At 46.2% G+C, this 22,012-nt stretch overlaps 1 protein-coding gene across 2 annotated transcripts in view; it reads left to right on the top strand.

Moving 5' to 3' along the window:
- The first annotated feature begins 40 nt into the window (after window positions 1-40).
- PRPSAP2 (phosphoribosyl pyrophosphate synthetase associated protein 2) overlaps window positions 41-22,012 on the top strand; it is a 65,550-nt gene continuing 43,578 nt past the window's right edge. The window contains exon 1 of one of the 2 annotated variants that reach the window (XM_073558474.1): window positions 41-195. The gene's annotated coding sequence lies outside the window, so the exon portion shown is untranslated. Of the gene's footprint in view, window positions 196-12,432; window positions 12,589-22,012 lie in introns of those variants that run through there. The other variant, XM_073558475.1, reaches the window with a different exon arrangement.

The following is a 22,012-nucleotide window of genomic DNA, read 5'->3' as shown; positions in this document are numbered from 1 at the left end:
AACGGCAGATTTTCCGCGGGAGGATGCACTTTGTGTAAAGTCTAAGAGATGTGACAGGAAGGAGAAAGTGAGACCCTGAAACCGAGAGAGACCACCCAGAGGGGCGGAAGACCCCGAACACCGGCACAGAGGGGCCACAGAGGAGGAGCAGCGGCGGGGGACAGGTTTATCCAGCCCTTCACTTGTATGAGGATTGTACGTCTGGAGACAAGTTGTATTACTGACCTATAATATATTATTATTACTGACCTATAATATTATTATTATCCTATAATATTATTATTATTACTGACCTATAATATTATTATTATTATTATTATTACTGATCTATAATATTATTATTATTATCCTATAATATATTATTATTACTGACCTATAATATATTATTATTACTGACCTATAATATTATTATTATTATCCTATAATATTATTATTATTACTGACCTATAATATATTATTACTGACCTATAATATATTATTATTACTGACCTATAATATATTATTATTATCCTATAATATTATTATTATTACTGACCTATAATATTATTATTATTATTATTATTATTACTGATCTATAATATTATTACTGACATATATTATTATTATTATTACTGATCTATAATATTATTACTGACATATATTATTATTATTATTACTGACCTATAATATTATTACTGACATTTATTATTATTACTGACATATAATATTATTATTATTATTATTATTATTATTATTATTATTACTGAACTCCACCATTATAATATAGTGAAAAGTGGGGAACCCTCCCAGTGCAGTGACTGGTGAATAATGGGCCGATCCCCCCCCGTTTTCTGAGTTTCCGCTGTTACCGGTGAATGACGGGCCGATCCCCCGGTTCTCTGAGTTTCCGGTGAATAACGAGCCGATTCCCGGTTCTCTGAGTTTCCGGTGAATGACGGGCCGATTTCCCCCCCCCCGGTTCTCTGAGTTTCCAGTGAATAACGGGCCGATCCCCCGGTTCTCTCAGTTTCTGCTGTTTCCGGTGAATGACGGGCCGATTCCCCCCCCCCCCCCCCCCCCCCCCCCGGTTCTCTGAGCTTCCGGTGAATGACGGACCGATGCCCCGGTTCTCTGAGTTTCTGGTGAATAATGAGCCGATCCCCCGGTACTCTGAGCTTCCGGTGAATAACGAGCCGATTCCCCCCCCCCCCCCCCCCCGGTTCTCTGAGCTTCCGGTGAATGACGGGCCGATCCCCCCCCCCCCCCGGTTCTCTGAGCTTCCGGTGAATGACGAGCCGATCCCCCGGTTCTCTGAGTTTCCGGTGAATAACGAGCCGATCCCCCGGTTCTCTGAGTTTCCGGTGAATAACGGGCCGATCCCCCGGTTCTCTGAGTTTCCGGTGAATAACGAGCCGATCCCCCGGTTCTCTGAGTTTCCGGTGAATAACGAGCCGATCCCCCGGTTCTCTGAGTTTCCGGTGAATAACGAGCCGATCCCCCGGTTCTCTGAGTTTCCGGTGAATAACGGGCCGATCCCCCGGTTCTCTGAGTTTCCACTGTGTCTGGTGCGGTGGCTGGTGATCGGATTCTCAGGACGGCGGCGTGAGACGGTTTTATATTTTGCGTCTTAAACAATTTTGAACTTTGTAAAAAAATTAAAAAACCCGGCGCCTATCTCCTGAGCTTTGTGCAGCCGATGTTTTCACCGTCTTCCGGTGGCTTCTTCTGTCCTTATTGCGGGGGCCGTGGAGCGTCGGGGCCACAGGTCTCCTTCGCACAGATGACGGTGTTATATTTCCACAGATCGGACTTTACGCTCCCACTGATACCAGATATGTTTGGGGTTTTTCTCTTGGTGGAAAGGAATTTTTCTTTTTTGTATTCTACATTTTTTTTGTCCTTTTTTTATCGCTGTTTTCTAGATCCTCAGAGGATGGAGCCAAATACCATATGCTACAGTGTGGTGGGGTCAGAGACCGCCAACTGTGCCACACACCCCGTCCCAGAACCCGAAAACCTGGCTCAGCACAGAGGAAGTAACCCTGACAACCTTAGTCACAGGATGGGGCTGTAACCCTGACAACCTTAGTCACAGGAAGTGGCGGTAACCCTGACAACCTTAGTCACAGGACTGGGGCGGTAACCCTGACAACCTTAGTCACAGGACTGGGGCTGTAACCCTAACAACCTTAGTCACAGGACTGGGGCTGTAACCCTAACAACCTTAGTCACAGGAAGTGGCGGTAACCCTGACAACCTTAGTCACAGGATGGGGCTGTAACCCTAACAACCTTAGTCACAGGACTGGGGCGGTAACCCTGACAACCTTAGTCACAGGACTGGGGCTGTAACCCTAACAACCTTAGTCACAGGATGGGGCGGTAATCCTGACAACCTTAGTCACAGGATGGGGCGGTAATCCTGACAACCTTAGTCACAGGATGGGGCTGTAACCCTAACAACCTTAGTCACAGGACTGGGGCTGTAACCCTAACAACCTTAGTCACAGGACTGGGGCTGTAACCCTAACAACCTTAGTCACAGGATGGGGCTGTAACCCTAACAACCTTAGTCACAGGAAGTGGCGGTAACCCTGACAACCTTAGTCACAGGACTGGGGCGGTAACCCTGACAACCTTAGTCACAGGACTGGGGCTGTAACCCTAACAACCTTAGTCACAGGACTGGGCGGTAATCCTGACAACCTTAGTCACAGGACCAGGGCGGTAACCCTGACAACCTTAGTCACAGGACCAGGTTGGTAACCCTGACAACCTTAGTCACAGGACCAGGTTGGTAACCCTGACAACCTTAGTCACAGGACCAGGGCGGTAACCCTGACAACCTTAGTCACAGGACCAGGGCGGTAACCCTGACAACCTTAGTCACAGGACCAGGGCGGTAACCCTGACAACCTTAGTCACAGGACCAGGGCGGTAACCCTGACAACCTAAGTCACAGAAGCCGCGGAGACACCATCACATGTTTCTCAACGCAAGCAATGACCAGCCAGGTCTTTCCCCAAGAGGTACAACGACGGGAAGGGCAGTCTCCAATGAAGGAAACCACCTATGCCAAAACATGGTAACAATCCACAGACAGCTGTTTCGGGGTATTGCCCCTCATCAATGTGGAGTAGGAAACTGGCTGGTAGGAGCAATGCCTAGTAAAAGACTGTGAAGATGAGGATGAATGAATGACCTCGCTGGTCATTGCTTGCGTTGAGAAACATGTGATGGTGTCTCCGCGGCTTCTGTTTTGCATGTTTTGCATATTTCCCATAAGGGATGGGGGCATTGCTCTAGAATCACTGCGTTGAGAAACATGTGATGGTGTCTCCGCAGTGTTGGATGTTGATCTCCATGAGGTCACTCATCCTCATTTTCACAGTCTTTTACTAGGCATTGCTCCTACTGGCCAGTTTCCTACTCCACACTGATGAGGGGCAATACCCCGAAACAGCTGTCTGTGGATGGATACCATGTTTTGGCATAGGTGGTTTCCTTCATTGGAGACTGCCCTTTCCGTGGTTGTTCCTTCCCGGGGAACCTTAGTCACAGGACAGGGGTGGTAACCCTGACAACCTTAGTCACAGGACAGGGGTGGTAACCCTGACAACCTTAGTCACAGGACAGGGGCGGTAACCCTGACAACCTTAGTCACAGGGCAGAGGCGGTAACCCTGACAACCTTAGTCACAGGGCAGAGGCGGTAACCCTGACAACCTTAGTCACAGGACAGAGGCGGTAACTCTGACAACCTTAGTCACAGGACAGAGGCGGTAACTCTGACAACCTTAGTCACAGGACAGAGGCGGTAACTCTGACAACCTTAGTCACAGGACAGAGGCGGTAACCCTGACAACCTTAGTCACAGGACAGAGGCGGTAACTCTGACAACCTTAGTCACAGGACAGAGGCGGTAACTCTGACAACCTTAGTCACAGGACAGAGGCGGTAACTCTGACAACCTTAGTCACAGGACAGAGGCGGTAACTCTGACAACCTTAGTCACAGGACAGAGGCGGTAACTCTGACAACCTTAGTCACAGGACAGAGGCGGTAACTCTGACAACCTTAGTCACAGGACAGAGGCGGTAACCCTGACAACCTTAGTCACAGGACAGAGGCGGTAACCCTGACAACCTTAGTCACAGGACAGAGGCGGTAACTCTGACAACCTTAGTCACAGGACAGAGGCGGTAACTCTGACAACCTTAGTCACAGGACAGAGGCGGTAACTCTGACAACCTTAGTCACAGGGCAGAGGCGGTAACCCTGACAACCTTAGTCACAGGACAGAGGCGGTAACTCTGACAACCTTAGTCACAGGACAGAGGCGGTAACTCTGACAACCTTAGTCACAGGACAGAGGAGGTAACTCTGACAACCTTAGTCACAGGACAGAGGCGGTAACTCTGACAACCTTAGTCACAGGACAGAGGAGGTAACTCTGACAACCTTAGTCACAGGAAGGGGTGGTAACCCTGACAACCTTACTCACAGGAACGGAGCCGTAACCCTGACAGCCTTAGTCACATAATTGGGCGGTAACCCTGACAACCTTAGTCACAGGACAGAGGCGGTAACCCTGACAACCTTAGTCACAGGACAGAGGAGGTAACTCTGACAACCTTAGTCACAGGAAGGGGTGGTAACCCTGACAACCTTACTCACAGGAATGGAGCCGTAACCCTAACAGCCTTAGTCACATAATTGGGCGGTAACCCTGACAACCTTAGTCACAGGACGGGGCGGTAACCCTGACAACCTTACTCACAGGACAGGGGCGGTAACCCTGACAACCTTACTCACAGGAACGGGGCCGTAACACTGACAGCCTTAGTCACATAATTGGGCGGTAACCCTGACAACCTTAGTCACAGGACAGGGGTGGTAACCCTGACAACCTTAGTCGCAGGATGGTGCTGTAACCCTGACAACCTTTGTCGAAGGACTGAGGCAGTAATTTTGACAACCTGTTTCCCAGGACCAAGGCAGCTACCCTGACAACCTATGCCTCAGGACAGAGGTTATAATCCTGACAACCTAGCTCCCTGGACAGAGGCAGTAACCCTGACAACCTGTGTTTCAGAACCAAAGCAGTATCTCTGACAACCCATATCCCAGGAAATGTGGTTACCGTGACAACGCAGGGCAAACACAGTTCCCCTGACAACAAACAGTATCAGTCACATTATCAAAACCATTGAAAGGAAAAGTGGATGAGCAACCCATAGAAACCAATCTGTGTGCTGCTATACATGAATTTATCCAGCAGGGGGCAGTGCAGACTACATTTTATTTTTACACTTTTTTTTCATAAATCTCAGGATAACTAAACTTTATAAAAATACAGACTTTCTAAAGTTAGTTTATATGTCCGAGCATCGCTCTCCAAGGACAAGCTAAGGGCATCACACGGGGTTTCAGAACCCGACCATCCACAGATCAGTGGCTACAGCACGTTTTTCCGCGAGGCGCACATACCTCCCACTAGAGCATGTTCTCCTTTGATGGAAGTGCTCTTCATAGATGGATATTGTCAGATAGAGCTTGTAAATAGTACAGTTTCCAGCCGTTCTTGAGATATTAACACTTTATTTGATGCTTCTTTCCTTGGACACCGACCACCGCTGCTAGACAGGCAAACATGAGAACACCACTTACAAGCTCTCTTCTATTGAGCTTGTCAGCGCTGTTTTAAAACTGGTCAGGATCACTGGAGACCGCTGTTGCCTGCGAATCCTGAACAGCTTCAGCCAGATAACAGCGGTGGTCGGTCTCCAAGGCAACAAACTGGAAACAGGAAAAGTGTTAATATGTCAAGAACGGCTGCAAAATTTTTAACAAAAAGTGAATTGCAAAAGTGCTTGTTTTTACACGCACTATCCATCAACATCTATGAAGATGAGAATAATATTTAAAATGAAGGTAAAATTCAATGTGGCGATGCTCCGTCAAGCAGGTGGAGCGATGATGTCGCTGTGCCGCCTACAAAGTTTTGCTGTCGAAAGACCAAAAGAAGCCAAAACAGCACCTGGAAGATGGCATGGGGTCCGAGGCCTGGAGGACTCTGAGCGAAGGGCCACACGAAGAAAGCTTGCAATTTTCACACTAGTAACTAAGTCTAATACTAGACTCATTATACAGGAGGAGGTGAGCTGTTACATCGCCTATTGTGAATGGTGGATCCTGTGTTATCTACTGTTTATAGAGGAATTATCAGTCATTGTACAGGAGGAGGAGGAGGTGAGCTGTGATATCAACTATTGTGAATGGTGGATACTGTGTTATCTAATGTATATAGAGGTGTTATCAGTCATTGTACACTAGTCAACTATATGCTGTTATTAGAGCACATCTTAGAATTCTGACATATCCACTGACTTTAATAAATCATGCAAAATCCTTATATAGAGTGTGGTAATTGATATTTCATCATCATAATGGCTGCCACGATAACTCTGCCAGTCAAAGACCAGATAACTCTAACCTGCACCCTGTGGGAAGCACCACAGCTGTGTGTAGACACCAGCATTACCTTCATATATACTACACAGATCCACATACAGGTGTAACAAGCTAGGCAGGACATGATTATAAGGCCGGGGACACACTTGCGAGAAACTCGCATGAGTCTTGTGTCTCAATACCCAACACTGTCACCGGCACTCGGGACCAGAGCGGTCAGCTGCATAGAAATACATGCGGCCGCACACTCCGGTCCCGAGTATTAAGATGCGAGACTCACAGGACTTTCTCGCATTGCACACGCAAGTGTGACCCTGGCCTAAAAGGCCAACTCAACCCAAGTTCAAAAAATCCAATATAATATTGCTCCTATGTACAAGAATATAGCTACTATAATACTGCCCCTATATACAAGAATATAACTACTATAATACTGCTCCTATGTACAAGAGTATAACTACTATAATACTGCTCCTATGTACAAGAGTATAACTACTATAATACTGCCCCCCTATGTACAAGAGTATAGCTACTATAATACTGCCCCCTATGTACAAGAATATAGCTACTATAATACTGCTCCCTATATACAAGAATATAACTACTATAACACTGCCCCCTATGTACAAGAATATAACTACTATAATACTGCTCCTATGTACAAGAATATAACTACTATAATACTGCCCCTATGTACAAGAATATAACTACTATAATACTGCTCCTATGTACAAGAATATAGCTACTATAATACTCCCCCTATGTACAAGAATATAACTACTATAATACTGCTCCTATGTACAAGAATATAACTACTATAATACTGCTCCCTATATACAAGAATATAACTACTATAACACTGCCCCCTATGTACAAGAATATAACTACTATAATACTGCTCCTATGTACAAGAATATAACTACTATAATACTGCCCCTATGTACAAGAATATAACTACTATAATACTGCTCCTATGTACAAGAATATAACTACTATAATACTGCCCCTATGTACAAGAATATAACTACTATAATACTGCTCCTATGTACAAGAATATAACTACTATAATACTGCCCCTATGTACAAGAATATAACTACTATAATACTGCTCCTATGTACAAGAATATAGCTACTATAATACTGCCCCCTATGTACAAGAATATAACTACTATAATACTGCTCCTATGTATAAGAATATAACTACTATAATACTGCTCCTATGTATAAGAATATAACTACTATAATACTGCTCCTATGTACAAGAATATAACTACTATAATACTGCTCCTATGTACAAGAATATAGCTACTATAATACTGCCCCCTATGTACAAGAATATAGCTACTATAATACTGCCCCCTATGTACAAGAATATAACTACTATAATACTGCTCCTATGTACAAGAATATAACTACTATAATACTGCTCCTATGTACAAGAATATAACTACTATAATACTGCCCCCATGTACAAGAATATAACTACTATAATACTGCCCCTATGTACAAGAATATAACTACTATAATACTGCCCCTATGTACAAGAATATAACTACTATAATACTGCCCCTATGTACAAGAATATAACTACTATAATACTGCTCCTATGTATAAGAATATAACTACTATAATACTGCCCCTATGTACAAGAATATAACTACTATGATACTGCTCCCTATGTACAAGAATATAGCTACTATAATACTGCTCCTATGTACAAGAATATAACTACTATAATACTGCCTCTATGTACAACAATATAACTACTATAATACTGCCCCTATGTACAAGAATATATACTATATTACTGCCCCCTATGTGCAAGAATATAACTACTATAATACTGCCCCTATGTACAAGAATATAACTACTATAATACTGCTCCTATGTACAAGAATATAACTACTATAATACTGCTCCTATGTACAAGAATATAACTACTATAATACTGCCCCTATGTACAAGAATATAGCTACTATAATACTGCCCCCTATGCACAAGAATATAACTACTATAATACTGCCCCTATGTACAAGAATATAACTACTATAATACTGCTCCTATGTACAAGAATATAACTACTATAATACTGCCCCTATGTACAAGAATATAACTTCTATAATACTGCTCCTATGTACAAGAATATAACTACTATAATACTGCTCCTATGTACAAGAATATAACTACTATAATACTGCCTCTATGTACAACAATATAACTACTATAATACTGCCCCTATGTACAAGAATATATACTATATTACTGCCCCCTATGTACAAGAATATAACTACTATAATACTGCCCCTATGTACAAGAATATAACTACTATAATACTGCCCCTATGTACAAGAATATAACTACTATAATACTGCCCCTATGTACAAGAATATAACTACTATAATACTGCCCCTATCTACAAGAATATAACTACTATAATACTGCTCCTATCTACAAGAATATAACTACTATAATACTGCCCCCTATGTACAAGAATATAACTACTATAATACTGCCCCCTATATACAAGAATATAACTACTATAATACTGCTCCTATGTACAAGAATATAACTACTATAATACTGCTCCTATGTACAAGAATATAACTACTATAATACTGCCCCATGTACAAGAATATATACTATATTACTGCCCCCTATGTACAAGAATATATACTATATTACTGCCCCCTATGTACAAGAATATAACTACTATAATACTGCCCCTATGTACAAGAATATAACTACTATAATACTGCCCCTATGTACAAGAATATAACTACTATAATACTGCCCCTATGTACAAGAATATAACTACTATAATACTGCCCCTATGTACAAGAATATATACTATATTACTGCCCCTATGTACAAGAATATAACTACTATAATACTGCCCCTATGTACAAGAATATAACTACTATAATACTGCCCCTATGTACAAGAATATAACTACTATAATACTGCCCCTATGTACAAGAATATAACTACTATAATACTGCCCCTATCTACAAGAATATAACTACTATAATACTGCTCCTATCTACAAGAATATAACTACTATAATACTGCCCCCTATGTACAAGAATATAACTACTATAATACTGCCCCCTATATACAAGAATATAACTACTATAATACTGCTCCTATCTACAAGAATATAACTACTATAATACTGCCCCTATGTACAAGAATATAACTACTATAATACTGCTCCTATGTACAAGAATATAACTACTATAATACTGCCCCTATGTACAAGAATATATACTATATTACTGCCCCCTATGTACAAGAATATAACTACTATAATACTGCCCCTATGTACAAGAATATAACTACTATAATACTGCCCCTATGTACAAGAATATAACTACTATAATACTGCTCCTATGTACAAGAATATAACTACTATAATACTGCCCCATGTACAAGAATATAACTACTATAATACTGCCCCCTATGTACAAGAATATAACTACTATAATACTGCCCCTATGTACAAGAATATAACTACTATAATACTGCCCCCTATGTACAGGAATATAACTACTATAATACTGCTCCCTATGTACAAGAATATAACTACTATAATACTGCCCCCTATGTACAAGAATATAACTACTATAATACTGCCCCCTATGTACAAGAATATAACTACTATAATACTGCTCCTATCTACAAGAATATAACTACTATAATACTGCCCCCTATGTACAAGAATATAACTACTATAATACTGCCCCTATGTACAAGAATATAACTACTATAATACTGCCCCCTATGTACAAGAATATAACTACTATAATACTGCCCCTATGTACAAGTATATAGCTACTATAATACTGCCCCCTATGTACAAGAATATAACTACTATAATACTGCCCCTATGTACAAGAATATAACTACTATAATACTGCCCCCTATGTACAGGAATATAACTACTATAATACTGCTCCTATGTACAATATAACTACTATAATACTGCCCCCTATGTACAAGAATATAACTACTATAATACTGCCCCTATGTACAAGAATATAACTACTATAATACTGCCCCTATGTACAAGAATATAACTACTATAATACTGCCCCTATGTACAAGAATATAACTACTATAATACTGCCCCTTATGTACAAGAATATAACTACTATAATACTGCCCCCTATGTACAAGAATATAACTACTATAATACTGCTCCTATATACAAGAATATAACTACTATAATACTGCTCCTATCTACAAGAATATAACTACTATAATACTGCCCCCTATGTACAAGAATATAACTACTATAATACTGCCCCTATGTACAAGAATATAACTACTATAATACTGCCCCCTATGTACAAGAATATAACTACTATAATACTGCCCCTATGTACAAGTATATAGCTACTATAATACTGCCCCCTATGTACAAGAATATAACTACTATAATACTGCCCCTATGTACAAGAATATAACTACTATAATACTGCCCCCTATGTACAGGAATATAACTACTATAATACTGCTCCCTATGTACAAGAATATAACTACTATAATACTGCCCCCTATGTACAAGAATATAACTACTATAATACTGCCCCCTATGTACAAGAATATAACTATAATACTGCTCCTATGTACAATATAACTACTATAATACTGCCCCCTATGTACAAGAATATAACTACTATAATACTGCCCCTATGTACAAGAATATAACTACTATAATACTGCCCCTATGTACAAGAATATAACTACTATAATACTGCCCCTATGTACAAGAATATAACTACTATAATACTGCCCCTTATGTACAAGAATATAACTACTATAATACTGCCCCCTATGTACAAGAATATAACTACTATAATACTGCTCCTATATACAAGAATATAACTACTATAATACTGCTCCTATCTACAAGAATATAACTACTATAATACTGCCCCCTATGTACAAGAATATAACTACTATAATACTGCCCCTATGTACAAGAATATAACTACTATAATACTGCCCCCTATGTACAAGAATATAACTACTATAATACTGCCCCCTATGTACAAGAATATAACTACTATAATACTGCTCCTATCTACAAGAATATAACTACTATAATACTGCCCCCTATGTACAAGAATATAACTACTATAATACTGCCCCTATGTACAAGAATATAACTACTATAATACTGCCCCCTATGTACAAGAATATAACTACTATAATACTGCCCCCTATGTACAAGAATATAACTACTATAATACTGCTCCTATGTACAAGAATGTAACCACTATAATACTGCCCCTATGTACAAGAATATAACTACTATAATACTGCCCCCTATGTACAAGAATATAACTACTATAATACTGCTCCTATGTACAAGAATATAACTACTATAATACTTGCCCCTATGTACAAGAATATAACTACTATAATACTGCCTCCTATGTACAAGAATATAACTACTATAATACTGCCCCTATGTACAAGAATATAACTACTATAATACTGCCCCTATGTACAAGAATATAACTACTATAATACTGCTCCTATCTACAAGAATATAACTACTATAATACTGCCTCCTATGTACAAGAATATAACTACTATAATACTGCCCCTATGTACAAGAATATAACTACTATAATACTGCCCCTATGTACAAGAATATAACTACTATAATACTGCTCCTATGTACAAGAATATAACTACTATAATACTGCCCCCTATGTACAGGAATATACCTGCTATAATGCAGCCTGTGTGACGTGTGCAGCAGCCGTTAGTAGCGGTGTTCCCGGTCGCACAGGGCAGGTATATATCACACATTTCGGACTTTTTTCCCCTCTGTACAGTTATTTGCTGCCTGTAGAGTCAGATTGCGCTGACAGATCGATGCGCTCGGCGATCCCCATCTCTTCGCCTCCCTGTCATTGACATTCTCTTGCCGGGTGACGTCACAGACATGGGCGGATGAGAAGGGGGGCACAGGGCAAAGTCTGGGCTTCGATTGATGCTTTCGGTGCTCGCCAGGCTTTTGCGGCGCCGCCATTTTCAGTGTCTGAAAGCAAAGCAAGTGAGAGGAGGCTGAGACCGGGGACCGGGAGCGGCGGTGCTGAGGTCACAGGAGGGCCGGGGGACAGGTAACTGCTGGAAACGCACGACGCCCTCATCTCTTTACCTCACGTGTGTCAGGGCCGCGGAGTGTGAGGTGCAGGAGCCGCGGTCCCTGTGTCAGTTATCAGCCTGACATCCCTGGTCACGTGTCCGGTGCTACCTGTTATCATCAGGCAGCGTGTGTCCTGCGCCTCTATCCATCTCTGCCCACACATTGGTTACATCATTTTATATATAATATATATAGCAGTCATGTGACGAGTTATATCGTGCGCATGGTGGGGGTTCCGGAGCACCTTGGTCCATCTCCGTGTTGTGCTCCCCCTCCCCGGGAGCGCCTTGGGTCCGGGCCGTGCCCCCCCCTCCTCGGGAGCGCCTTGGGTCCGGGCCGTGCCCCCCCTCCTCGGGAGCGCCTTGGGTCCGGGCCGTGCCCCCCCCTCCTCGGGAGCGCCTTGGATCCTGCCGTGCCCCCCCCCCCCTCGGGAGCGCCTTGGATCCTGCCGTGCCCCCCCCCCCCTCGGGAGCGCCTTGGGTCCGGGCCGTGCCCCCCCCCCCCCTCGTGAGCGCCTTGGGTCCGGGCCGTGCCCCCCCCCCCCCCTCGTGAGCGCCTTGGATCCGGCCGTGCCCCCCCCCCCCTCGGGAGCGTCTTGGGTCCGGCTGCGCGCATTGCTTTGGGCACGTATGTTTAGTTGGGTGTGCAGTGTCTGTGTGCACCAGGTTCGAGCACTGATGAGCAACGACCCATGTGCAGTGCGTGTGTCTGGCCTTCGCCGAGCCCCCTGGGGTATACGCTCTCGCAGTGCTCATGTATGATCCCTTTCGGCGCCCACATCGTAAGATGCTTGTGCATTACACACCGGTGTATCCTTCTGTAGTGAGCGAGGCAGGAGCGATGTGAGACGCAACGTTTGTAATTTAATCCTGGTGCTAAACTTGAGACGAGCAGGATTTAGTGTTTTACCCTTAATCTTGTATTGCCATGTTTTATTAACTTTTAAGTAGCCGTGATTATGTGAGGGCTGTTTTTTTATTTGTTTTTTTTTTTTGGCCGCTTTATTTCCCAATTACCATAGATCGTGCTCCCTGCATCTTGTGTGTTGCTCGGATTACGCGGACACTGATTTTTAACTGTATTGTTTACTGGTGTGTGACTCAAATATGAAAAGTCTGTAACAGAATGGGATCAGTGTAGTTGTTTTTGCACCTACTTTATTTTATACACCCGTTATTCAGCTTAAAATACAAATCAAACTCTGCATAGTCTGATTCTGCTGTCATCTGTTACTTTTCCTTTACCCAGAAACATCAGTCGCTGAGTTTCCCTCCTTGTAGTGACAGGTCGGGTAATGAGGCGGATTTTCTTTGCGTCTGCTGGATTGGAGGAGCATTATGTGTTAAGGCTGTATGTAGTGTGTGTAAGGGTTAAGTGATAGGAGGCGCTTGGGCTTTTATCTGCGCCACTTTCTGTGCTCTCGATTTTCTGTAAATTCTGTAATTGTCGTCGCTCAGCTCCAGCCTGATGTGCATTAAAAGGAAGTGGTTGTAATTCATGATCCCTCCACTCATGATCCTGTTCTGGCAGCGAAACAAGATATTATTACATTTCTAGAATATGCGGTATATATCCAGAGAGTCCTAAAGCAAGAAAGAGAATATAGCAACGGATCACCTGTGCACTTCAGATTAGTGTGTGTAAATTATATAATATATATATTTACACTGTAATCTCACACAGCATGCAGTTACTGTGTACATACATTACTGATCCTGAGTTACATCTTGTATTATACCCTAGAGCTGCACTCACTATTCTGCTGGTGCAGTCACTGTGTACATACATTACATTACTGATCCTGAGTTACATCCTGTATTATACCCCAGAGCTGCACTCACTATTCTGCTGGTGCAGTCACTGTGTACATACATTACATTACTAATCCTGAGTTACCTCCTGTATTATACTCCAGAGCTGCACTCACTATTCTGCTGGTGCAGTCACTGTGTACATACATTACATTACTGGTCCTGAGTTACATCCTGTATCTTTTTTATTATGAAAATATCAAAAACACAATACATAATACAGACAAAAACAACATTCCAGAACTAAAAAACAAGACAAAACCATACAGAAACATACAACGCCTGTGCAAAACTTGCAATGTCCTTTGTGGTCCTCAAGCTTTCCAGCTTGGAAGGCCCCCAGCAGGAACTCTCCAACACTATACAATTTAAAAAGTAAAAATAAAAAACCCCAGATATAATCCATTCATCCTCATGCATACCCGTTCACACCCCATTCACATTTCCCACCCATACCTATATACAAATAACTAAAGAAATACTTCCGGCCCATACTGCCTCAAAATTAGCTTTAGCCATTAACTTGGCAAAAAGAACCGCCACCGAGCTTAACACCCCTATCCTTTTTTTTTTTTTTTCAAAATTTTTTTTTTTTTTTTTTTAATTTAATTTTTTTCCCCCCACCTTTTTTCCTCACCACAGGTCCATATACGTCCATGGCCTATCACTCCACAAAGTCCATAACAGTTCGTGGCCTTATCACATCTACTTGAGGAGCACGAAAGTTTTATGCCCCTCAAGAAAAAAAAAAACCCTCCACCATTTGCCTCCGATGTGCTCCAGCATGCCTTTTTCCTCCATGGTATATCTCCACTTGCCACTTCCCTTTGACTTGGGGTCCTTTGATTTTTCCATTCTCACCTCCCCCATTCACCCCCCTCCCAACCTCACTATACCCTCCCTTGCCCTCTAACTAAAAGAAAATAATAACACCTACACAACACATAATAACATACAATACATAATACAATATAACACCAATTAAATATAATTAATTACTAAATACACCATACCCTTCAAAACGTTTCTTACAGGCCCAAGTTCAGTGCCTGCAAGCCCAATATCCATTAATGCTCTATGTTTCCAAAACAAAAGACTAGAGTGGCATGCTTTTAGCCCACCACCTGGAAAAGGAGTTCTCGAGGCCCCGTCCCTCACTAACTCATTCACCCTGTCCCTCAACAACTAAGACTGTCCCTGCTTCTGTCCCTGTTTCACACTTCCGTTTTTTCAAATCCGTCAAAATCCGTTGGTTTCCGTAAAAAAACGGATCCGCCATTTTTTTGCAGGATCCGTTTTTTTGTCCCATAGACTTCCATTAGCGGTTACCGCGGATCCGTCAAAAAAACGGATCCGTTTTTTTAAAAACGGATCCGTTTGCATCAGTTTCCGTAAAAAAAACGGAAACGGATCCGTTTGGCGGACACAAAAACGGAAGTGTGAAACAGGCCTAAAGAAACTGTCCTTATCTGTCCCTTCCTGTCCCTACTCCACCTAACTTAACATAACTAACTCTCTATCTGTCCCTCAGTGCCTGTCCCTCCCTGTCCCTATCTGCCCCTACTTCTGTCCCTAACACACCCAGTGAAACTTATGCTATCCCTACCCTCATTCAAAGGAGAGGCCTCTCCAAAGCCAAGAGGCCTTCCTCACACCCAACCTTTCGAACTCCAAAGAACAGACCTTCACCAGGTCACCCAAGATGTTTCCTACCACCTCATCCCTTGGGAGGGTTTTTTTCCGCGTCAAAACTAGGCACCGTGCATTCCAAGTGTAGAACCTAACCACTACACTGACTAGGAATAAAGTGCACGGGTCCCGGCCACCCAGGGATCTGAACGCTCCATAGGCCCACTCAGCGTAGGAGAGGGACGCCAGCCGCGGCCAACGTATGGAAGCACCCACCCTGTTGTACACCTCTGCATTAAAGGGACACTGAAGCAGGAAGTGCTCCATGCTTTCCAGCACGTCGCCACACTCCTCACGGGGACAACCCCGATCATCGGATTTCCTGCACTTCAAGTTATCCTTTACATACAGCCTCCCGTGGAAGCAACGCCAGGTCAAGTCCCAAAACTTCATGGGGATCCGCTTAGAATTTAAAAGCCCCAGCCCGACCTCCAGATCCCGGCCTGGGCAATCCTTAAGGGCCAGGGGCTTCTGGAAATGGGTCAACAGGACCCTCCTGTCAAGGCATTGCCTCGACATGGTCCTGATTTCCCAAATTCCCAGACCCCACCGGCGGATCACCTTCAGAACCGGGGTAGCGTAAGCCGGGAGATGCCTTGAGGTGTGCGTAGGTCCTTCACCTGCCCTCCTGTCTCCCATTCCTGGAAGAAAGGCCAAAGCCAACCCTTGCAGGAGACTACCCACGGAGGAGCCCTCTCTAGCCAGAGGTTGGAGATGTTAGTCTTAAGAAAGGTGTTTACTAGAAACACCACCGGGTTGACCATACCCAACCCGCCTAGTCTCCTCGTACGGTATGTAACCTCCCTCTTGATTAGGTTAAGCCTATTCCCCCATAACAATTGGAAGAACAGGCTATAGACTCGTGTCCAGAGAGGTTCCAGCAAGATGCACACACTGCCCAGGTATATTAATAAAGGTAGCAGAAAGCCTTTAGCCAGGGCAACCCTTTCCCTCAGGGTTAAAGACCAACCCTTCCATTGGTCCACCTTTTGGGTGGCGATCTTAAGTCTGCCCTCCCAATTTTGCTGGGGGTAATCCCCGGGGCCAAATTCGATGCCTAGAATTTTGGCGGTGGCCTGGGGCCCTGGAAGGGTGTCCGGGAGATCAAACCTGGGATCTCCCCCTCCCAGCCAGAGACTTTCACACTTATCCTGGTTGATCATGGACCCGGATGCCTCCGGGTAGCGCACTACCTCCGACATGACCCAATCCGCCTCCCCTCTCGAGGACACGAAAAGGGAAACATCATCGGCGTACGCCACCACCCTCAGAGAGGACCCAGAGCCCGCCTGGTCCATCCCGACTCCTGCCAACGGTCCACGATCTACCCTCCTTAGGAAGGGATCGATCGCGAACACGTATAAAAGCGGGCTCAGCGGACAGCCCTGACGGACCCCAGAACCCACCTCAAAAGGGTGACCTGACCAACCGTTCACCAGCGGAAAAGTCAGCCCCTTGGTACAAGATCGCTAACCATTTTACAAACCTCCCAAAAGGACGGACCAGAGGTACTCGTGGTTGACCCGGTCAAAGGCTTTCGCTTGATCTAATGACAGCAAGTACCCCCTCCAGTGACCTGCCCTACCCTGCTCCACTGCCTCTCGGACACCGAGCACAGCACTAGAAGTACTGCGGCCTGGAACAGAGCAATGCTGGGCCCCTGAAAGGAGCCGGGGTGCAAACTTCACCAGCCGATTAAACAGCACCTTGGCCAGAACCTTCCGGTCCGTATCGAGAAGCGCTATGGGACGCCAATTCTCGATACGGGACGGATCCTTACCCTTTGACAGAATAATGAGGGCTGACTTCCTCATTGAGTCGGGAAGAGTGCCCGAGGATAGACACTCATTAAATACCCCTGTCAAGAGGGGGACCAAGGAGTCCCTAAAAGTCTTTTAGAACTCGGATGTTAAGCCATCCGGACCTGGCGATTTCTTGGGCCGAAGCCCATCAATGGCCAGTCTCACTTCTCTTCCCTGATTTCTTTTGCCAAAACACCAAGAGAGGGATCACCCCCTGGCTCAGGGACGGTTTCAGCCAGGAAAGCCGACATCCTGTCCTGATCCAGATCCTTCTTTTCCAAGAGTTGTGAGTAGAAGGATCTGACCACCTCCAGGATCCCTGATTTGGATCTGTTCAGGGACCCCGTACTGTCGATCAGTCCTGTCACCATCTTACAATTCACTGACATCTTACAGTTTCTGTAAGGGTCGGGCGAGCGGTACTTCCCGAAGTCCCTCTCAAAAACCAAAGATGTGTGTTTATCATACTGACACCTCTTGAGTAAAGATTTCACTCTGGAGATTTCCTCACGGTCACCTCCAGTCGAGACAAGCTGCTCGAGTTTCCTCCCCAGGGCCTGGTACAAGCGGTGCCTGTTCAGACTCCTGAGGCTCGAGAGCTGACGGAAGAACCCCGCCACCCGCTTTTTGAAAATCTCCCACCACTCTGACTTACTACTACAGAGATCCAACAGCGGTACCTGGCTCTGAAGAAAATCCTCGAAGGATTGTCTCACCTCCGCTTCTTCCAGCAGGGACGAATTGAGCTTCCACAGCCCTCTTCCCATCCGAGGAGTCTCTGCAACATTCAGAGAAAAGAAAATTAAACAATGGTCCGAGAACTCCACCTCAACGGCGGACACAGCAGAAAAGATGGCGTCCTCCTTCAAAAAAAACCTGTCTATTCTAGACCTACTGCTACCCCTATGGTAGGTGAAACCCCCGTGACCTGGGGTGTGCCGGATATGGACATCCACCAGGCGAGCTTCACTGGCTATGCTATTCAACGCAACGCTATCATAAGCCAGGCGATCTCCGGGACCCCCCCGGTCACGGGACCTCGTAATGGTGTTGAAGTCCCCACCGAAGACCACCTGCCGGCTCATAAAAAGAAAGGGCTTGATCCTCAGGAAGAGACATTTGTGGTCCCACTTGGATTGCGGGCCGTAGATGTTGATGAGCCGGAGCTCTTGTCCTCTCATGAAGACGGATCAGGCACCTCCCCATTTCCAACTCAGTAACCCGTCAGCATTCAACAGCTGCAGTCTTAAAAGCCACCCCGCTATACGGCTCGGCCGCAAGAGACCAGTATGAGGGCCCGCACCTCCACTCCCTCTGTGCTTTATAGATGGCCCCCATGTCTGTTAGTCTGGTCTCTTGCAAGAATAAAATTTCTGCCTCAATCCGGGAGAAAAAAATCAAAGGCCGTGAAGCGAGCCGCATCTGACTTAATGCTGGCGACATTAATGGACGCCAGCGTCAACGGGGCGAGTTCAGCCATCATGGGTGATCGAGTTGGATGGCCAGTTTCTTCCCTGCCCCGCTATCGCCTCCACCTGGGGAGGGGTCAGACACCTTCCTTTTCAGGGAAGCTCCCGACGTGTCCATCCCACCCCCCCACCCTCGGTGTCCTCGCCCCCCCGGGTTCCAGGTCTGTCCCCCCCTCAGGAGGAACAGTTCCCCCTGAGGGATGGACTCCGCCATCCCCTGAAGGACCCTCCAGTGTTGACCCCGCACCCTCGTCTTGCGGCTCATCATCTGAACCTCCGAGGGCGCTGAACCAGTTGGAGAGTCTGATCCGTGTGCACCCTGGTGGTCGGGGGCGGGGGAGACTTTGAAGGCTTGTCAGCATTCTCCACCCCCCCCCCCCGTTTTGCGCTTGGCACGCCTGGTTTTGCCACCTGATGCTGTAGGCTGCTCTCTGACATCCTCGTCGACACTTTCATAACGAGAGGAGTCGTCTGAGTCAGCCGCTTTCTCCTCTCTCTCCATCCTCTTGATCTCCTCACTCACCGCACTCTCCCCCAGGGCCTCAGAGGCTTTGGCCACGGGCCTGGAGGGAGGAGCAGGCATCACCCCGGTGGCCCGAGGCTCCACCTGTCCCTTACCTCCCTGGCGCTTTTCCTGCCTCCGCTGGTACGCGGGGCCCCTTGCAGCATTGCCCTTCCTCACTGGCCCCTCAGCCCTTCCGCCACCACCTGTCACAGCAGAAGCGCCACCGGGGGTTGCCCCCCCACGGTCTCCCCCCACCGGGCCTGCGGCGGCATTAGAGAAAGAGCGAGGGCAGCGGCTGAGAGGGTGACCTAGGTCACCACACAGGTGGCACCGAGTATCCTTACACAAGGCGGCCAGGTGACCCACCCCATCACACAATGCGCACTTCTACACCTTGCAGTTGGCGCTGAAGTGGGTGGGGTCGCCGCACTTCTGGCAGACCTTCGATTGCCCCTGGTAGAAGACCAGGATCCTGTCCCTTCCCAGGAACGCAGAGGAAGGGATGTGGGTGACCGTGCCGCTGGAAACCTTCAATTTGACCATGAAGGTCCAGCCCCCCCCCCCCCCGACCAGATGCCGAACTCGTCCCTGTTCTTTTTTGGGACCTCGGTGACCTCCCCGTAACGGGAAAGCCACGTCATGATGTCCACGCCTGCGAGTGACTCATTACATGTAACCATGGTCACTCGCTTGACGGAATTTTGGCGAGACACCGCTTGAGCCACGAAGTCTCGCCATCCGGGCTCTTCTCGCACCAGCTCGTAATTCGACCAGAAGAGCTCAAGCCCCTCTGGCCGCACAAAGCTGATGTCGAAGAAGCTGGACGCCGAAGGATGTATCAGGGCAAAGATGTCATTCGCCCCAAAGCTCATCTTAAGGAGGAGCTCCACTACCTTGCTCCTAGGTGGGAAAGCTTCACTGCCCCCCCCCACCTAAGACGGACCACATTCCTTCTTGGCGGCCCCTGCCCGGCTGTGGGGAGAGACCAAACAGTCCCTCCCTCCCTTTGATTTTGGAAGGCAGCAAAGCCGTGTCTCTCTATCCAGAAAGACAAGTCCACTGTCCTCCCCTCTACCACTATTGATCTATCTCCCCTTTTGAGAGCCTCCAGGAAACGGCAGTGCGAAACGCCGTCCCTGGAGCCCGGAGGCGAGGAAATCCCACCACTTGTGCCAGCACCCTCATTCGTCCTCCCAGTCACTCTCCCATTCACTCTTCTATTATTTGCTTTCACCCCAGCATTCACTCCAGCACTTTCACCCAAATTCACACTAGCACTCACTCCCTCATCCATGTCACTCATATCACCATTCACTTCAGCAAACATCTCCTTAAATATGTCCACTCCGCTTTCGTTCTCACTCGAACAATTGGTGTACATAGCAATATTATTTACATTATTTACTTTTCCTGAACCAGTGCAGTTCCTCTCTTTGCCTGCTGGGGGCCCCGAGCTCTCTTGCTGGGAGCTACTCCAGCTCCTGTCCAGGAGCGCCGCTGCCCCTTTAAATGCCTCAGTGCTGATGACATCCTGCACACTGCCCTGGCTGGGCCTAGGAGCAACAGCAGCTCCTGGTTTCAGCTCCATTTTTTTTTTTTTCTTTTGCTGAGCTTTCATTACTCTGGGCAGGGACGGCCACTGGCACCACTCCCTGCCCTGCACTTTTCTTCACCCCCGCCGCCGGCTTGCCAGGGAGCGCCAGAGTCCCCGCACCCTCAGATGAAGGTAGGTGGACCGGGAACCCCGACAACTCCCCACCAGCTTTTGGGGGCAGCACAGCATTACTTGGAAGGGTGGGTGGCCGCGAAACCCCCACCCCCCCCCCCGCCGGTCGCAGCCACCCCAGGCAGAGCCGCGGCCCCTCGGGTGACGCGACCAGTCAAGGCCACCACGGGCAGAGCAGTGACCCCTTGCGAGGCCACGCCCCCCCCCCCCCCCCCGGGTAACACGGACGCAGCGGGTGGGACGACGGCCGAGGAGGACACGCCCCCCCCCCCCCGCGCATGCCGCAGCCTTTGCAGGCCGGGCAACACTCGGGGAGGCCACGCCCCCCTCACGGACCACCGCCGCCACCCTATGTCCACCACTTGAGTCAGGCAAGGCCGGCCACTCCCCTTCGTC

The sequence above is a fragment of the Dendrobates tinctorius genome, unplaced genomic scaffold (assembly GCF_039654945.1).
Source record: "Dendrobates tinctorius isolate UK_male_01 unplaced genomic scaffold, ASM3965494v1 ptg000257l, whole genome shotgun sequence".
NCBI lineage: Eukaryota > Metazoa > Chordata > Amphibia > Anura > Dendrobatidae > Dendrobates > Dendrobates tinctorius.
This window is presented reverse-complemented; position numbering and strand designations above follow the sequence as displayed.